Source organism: Amphiura filiformis, chromosome 1, assembly GCF_039555335.1.
Source record: "Amphiura filiformis chromosome 1, Afil_fr2py, whole genome shotgun sequence".
Lineage (NCBI taxonomy): Eukaryota > Metazoa > Echinodermata > Ophiuroidea > Amphilepidida > Amphiuridae > Amphiura > Amphiura filiformis.
Window position 1 is genome coordinate 85337670 of NC_092628.1, and position 6041 is coordinate 85343710.

Sequence of the window (6041 nt, forward strand, 5' to 3'; positions counted from 1 at the left end):
TATAAAAATATACATGCAACTATACGTATACTCAGGCGGGTAAAAATAAATTATTTGCATGGCAGAATGACCCTAGACTAACTTCATCACTCGCCCACACTTCGCATATATTTGTATGCTTCGTCGAAGGTTAACGAATGAGGGCAGCATTCTAAGAATGACCCCGTCATTTATTCTCCTCCGCAGCCAGTTTGCTTCCGCTCCCTCGGAACCAAACTGGCCACCGAGGAGACTACTCTCCTTTGTGTTTGTTCATTTGCGTATGAAGAGCCTTTCTTGGAGTTCAAATGACTCAGCTAGAGTTCGACCACTGACCTCTATACATGGATAGCGGGCGGCGACCGAAAAACTGAAACCACTTGGCCGCCATATTGGTGAGGGCAAAAAAAATTCACCTCACTGATGAGTAAAAAAAATCCCCACCCAACTTTGTATAAAGGTATACATTAAAATTAAAATTATAATTATAATCGAAAAAAAAAATCGCTTCCGAAGACGGCGTAAAAATTGATCGTGGCGAAAACGAGCCATTCATGCACGATTTTTGACCAATATGAGGGGTTTTTAATGATATAAAATTTGAAAAATAATGTAAGGATCATCTTCAAATCGACTCTTAAAAGAGTCGATTTGAAGGATGATCCTTACATTATTTTTCAAATTTTATATCATTAATGGCAAAAGCATCAAAGTAATGAGCAATGACCACTTATTCCTAAATAGTAAATTATTTGCCAAAATGGCTGTTTTTGCTTAGTATCTCATAACGTTGTAAATTCAATGAACCAAGGCTTGCTAAAAGAGTGCTTAGAAATTGATATATTGTACTAGAAATACTTTTTCTGTGAAATCGCCAGAGCATCAAATTAGTATCGTATACTGTTGTTCTAACTACACTACCTATGCTAAGTATTTCATTGTGCCAACCACCCATATCTGTATTGATGAATTTGTAAATAGCAATCAATCAATCAATCAATCAATCAATCAATCAATCAATCAATCAATTTACAGCAACCATGGTCATTCAATTCTTTTCCGAGAATCAGTTTGTAACATTCTTTTCCCAGAGTCTATGTTTGAAATAACTCGAAGATTGGTCAAAATGTAACATAAAATCCACCTAATTTATTTGATCTCATGTTGTAAGAAACAATCTGGTCATTGAACATCAAAACCCATGTGTGTCACACCACTCCTCTCTTCGTCATACATAAATTCTCCCAGCCACATTTCCCTAACATAATGCGCTGCGCCGCTATCTTGTTTACAGTATCGTTATATTACCAGCGCCTTAGATCGCTCGGCCACCTGACTTGTTGGACATTTGGACATATAATCGCAGCTTCATTACTTCAACATACCACGTGACAAGCAAAGACAGAAAACGTACCATATCTGCTTTAAAACATTAATGTGTATTATAATAGAGCTACCATTATTAATATTGTTGAATTCTCAAGCGCATACCGACAATACGAGGGGCCTATGATACATAAACAATACATAAATCGATTTTGATTTCGTGCCAGGACATCGTGTCGGTTGCAATCCCTCATTTCAAATATTTAGTTTTGGTTTCTCTTTTGTTCAGAAACCAAAAATCAAGGGATTAAAAAGTAGAGCTGATCTGGTCTACAATCATAACACTATTATGCTGGGAGGACACAGTATAGGGTATATAACCAGAAGTATACAATAGCCTATTGTGCTAACATAATTATTATCATGATTGATATCGGAAATCTATCCGCGGACAACAGTTGATGCTCTCTGTCGAAGGTAGGTGGCATATTACACTCACGAGTTCTAGGCCTAGAAATTATATACATGCGCGTATATTAAAGGATGGGGCGGGGTGGGGGATTTGTTTGTTTGTATGAAACATAAACGATGCATGGAGATGATTTGATTATGAATTAGTTTATTATCCCCGGGAAGCACAACCCATACCTCTTTAAGAGGGGGCTCCCTCCTATATAACCACCTCTTTCCTAAATTACCCCTTTCCCCTCCTCCTCCCCTACATTCGATATCTTCATCTCGAGCTCTCCTCCCCTTCTCTTTCACTTCCAATGCTCTCTCATCTGTTTCTCTCTCTCCCGGCCCATATCCCCCTTGCCCTCCAACCACCCCCCCCCCCCACACACACACACCACACAATCTCTTTTCCCCTCTTGCTTCAGTAAAAGTCATTAGGTTATTAGAGGTCATATAATGGCCTTCCATCGATTCTGGTACATGGGATTAAGGAAATGAATCGATTTTGTTTATAGCACCTATACAATTACAATAGTGGCCCCTTTTGTAATGTCGAATGTAAATATTTCGATGGGCTATATTTTTTCACAGGTGAATTAGCCCAGGCTTATTCGGTTTTGTAAACCACGTCTTTCAATGTAGATTACCATGCTCGATTTCTCTCCTCGTGAATATTGCACTGCGAAATTTAAACATTTCTTTTGTATACTTAAGAGTAGGTAACTTCAAATCAAATAATTGTACGATTCACACCACTTATAAGAAACTGAAACCAAAACCGAAACTGACTGACACAAATGTTCGGTTTTAAACAAAAGGTAGAAACAATGAGTTCGATATCTTATGATTCAAGTGGTTAGGAGGCAGGACAATAGGAAACCACGTGACCAAAACCAAAACCAAAACTAAAACTAAATATTTGAAATGAGGCAATGTAGGGAGCCTAGTCAACCTACCATTTTTCTTGTAAGACGGTCAGAATATTTGCAATTTATAGGAAAAGTCCACATATGTCCCAAAAGTTTCTTTCAGATATTAAAAGATTAGATCCCCATAAAGACGAAACAGTAATCTTTTGTGGGGACCTATGTCAAATTTACATAAAGGTTTCACCATCAATTCAGTGTTAATTTTTATTAATTCAGAAAATATTTTGGTGTATATAAAGTTGAAAAAAAATTCTCTGCTTCCTAAACCATATAAACTTTAGCACGATTGGGTATCACGAATCGTTATATATGATGTGCAGTTAAGGTTACACAAAGACACGTATAAAAACGTATAAAAGACGTTGTTCTCTAAAACAGAGTTTTCTCAGTAATCAAATATCGCAGCGAGTGAAATGTTGGTGCATTGGATGTAGCTTAACATTTTTGTGTGTGTTTATACAAATTTTTAGAATCAATTTGAAAATTCTTCGTTTAAAGCCTTTTTACGCACCATGTTCACAAGATCAAAAACGCGTTCCATGACGTTTTTTTTCTTCAAATGTTCGCTTCGTATAAAACCACGCCGAGTGATTGTTTCTTCTTTTTTGTATTGTACTACAAATCGATCAAAGAAATAATGTTGCCATGGGGAAGAACCAAATACAGTACCGATTAAATTTCAAAAGCCCGTTATGGGGGGGGGGGGATTTTCGAGAATATTGCATGAGAAAAAACTGTTTTGTTACATTATTGATATCTTGATTGTGGAACGTTAATCTAACTACCAACATTATTTCTCAACTGTCTGTCGATTACTCTACCATTTGATTTTCATTCCAAATTAAAGCTACTTTCGCAAAAAACGAGGTTTTTTTTGTCATCGATGCGTCCGACTTTGCGGGTGAAATGCGCTTCATAGTGCACTTACGTCCACGGCGAATTCACCGTGACCTTTCCAGCCATAAACCCGCTTATTGAAGATTAAACCGATATATGCAGTCTTAAACCATTATATAGTAATCTGTTGTCCAATGCAAATTTATTACCACCTGATAATATTGATCCAATGAGCGACCGAATTGTCCGCTACGGACGACTAATCCAATCGATAATGACTCTATTGACATGTACGAACGGAGCCCCACTGACCGAGTTTTGGGATATTTTTCACTGGTTTGCAGCTGTTTGCTGTCATTTACTCATCAAGGCGGACGACCGTTATTATAAGGACTATGCCAATTATTTAAAGATTGACATGTAGTGAATAAGCCATAATTGATTGACAGAAAGTACTAAATTTGTACCTATGACGGTTTTATGACACCAATCTTCAAAATACGATCAAAAAATGGCCGCCCGGTGAAGTAAAATGTGCATTGGAATAACACGGTGAGTTTGGAGAGATGGTAGGATTTCTTTTTAATAAAAATGTATGTTCCCCCGTTATTAAAGTTTGTACCTGGTTGAAGATTCAGATATTTGGAAAAGAATAAGTAATTGAAACATAGAGAAAGTACTAAAATCATAGCTTTTATACTTTTTGATATATGATACTAGTTCATCCCCAATAGCTACGATACAGCGCTACCAGTAGGGTTCAATTGCCTATTGTGAGTGGCCCTGTGTTGTGTGCATACATGTAGTTAACAATAACTGCATGATGTGTTTATCATAACAGCCTGTATGCACTATTGAATATCATAGTCAGTTTCAGGCGGCATAGGAAGCGCGACCGTGACGTACGAGGCTGGCGAAGATACAGGGCTGACAGCCCCATTCAAAATACACGGTTAGCAATTACAAATGGAAAATTAACATACTTGCAGTGGGGTACTTTGAAGAACCCCGACGGTTTTAGAGTAAGATAATTTTGCTTTGACACCACATAACAAATTTAGAATTGAATATATGAATACAAAAGCCACCTAAGTCCATACTTTGGCCAAATTGAGTTAAGCATGGGAAATTGTTGCTATACATAGGCCTGTCATATGCATGAAAGAACAACTCAAATTCATTCTCTGTGTCTATTGGGCATGTGAAAAATAGCATGTATGAAAGAATCACCCAATTCCATGATTTGAGTCTTGTAACACATTGATTGAAATCCAGTATGTATAAAAGTCCACTTGTAACACATTCATTGCTTGAGAATGACTTTTGAACAAAAAATGGGTTTAATAAAGGAAAGTGTGTGGTTTATATTACATGGCAGAATGCTTATCAACATTATACATACCTGTGTGCTTTATTTTGTATTATCTTACTAGTGGTAATCTCATTCTAACATTGTTGTCTTTGTATATGATTCAAAAACCACCTAAGTCCAAAATTTAAAATGAACCCACGAAGTCCCTGAAATGCTAATCGTATGCTTACCATATTGACCAGGTAAATCTAACTGAAGGAATTAAAATGATACACGGGTTTTTCTCTCAAAATAACTTCGCATGGACTTAGGTGGCGATATTGGCGATATCGCTTCCATCACCGCCTGGTCAGTTTGAGACCATCAGTTTTCGTAAGTTCACTCGGTGGCGCAATCGATTAGCGCGCTTGACTTATCATATTCTTCTCGACTATGTAATAGGTTTGGGATGGTCAACTAGTACGGGTTCGAGTCCCTTTGTGGTCCAATTCTATTATTTTATATTTTTTTCTTACTTTTCTCCTTTTCTGTCTTCTTTCTTGTTCGTTTCTATCTTTCTGACTACAGTGATTGATTGTTTTTGCCGGTTTTTTTTATTATTGTATAATTCATGAATAGGCCTACTAATCTAAATAGGCGCGGCCTATAAGCCTATGGATATTTTTTACAAATTGTACGCTTGAGGCGCGGCCTATAAGCCTATGGATATTTTGTTACAAATTGTACGCTTGAGTTCATTTTTTTTCTGTGCTATTTTTGATAATTGGTTATAAAAAAGTAAGAAAATATTTTGCTAAAAATTACAACGCATAACATGAAATTAGTCTTTGTAGAAGGCTTTGGGCTTGATTATCTAAGCCTACGAAAAACGCATTCAAAATGCATGTTTTTGGCCCTTATTTCCAATAGTTGACTAGATATTAAATCGGGCGAAGGCTTGCGTGTATATCAGTACATGTGAATCTGCGGGCTTGTAAGTTCAACAGCAAAATAAAAGCAAGATACGGTTGTGACTTTTAATAAAGCTATGCCAAAATTGGGAACAATGAGTTACTTAAACCGTGAACCAGAAATATGCATTAAATAGTAAATTGAGACAAAATTTGACCTTTTTTGTGTCCGTTTATATTAACAGGACCGTAAAGGGAGCCATATTGGTGGACAATAACATTACGTATTGAGTTTATTTTTTGTACACCATG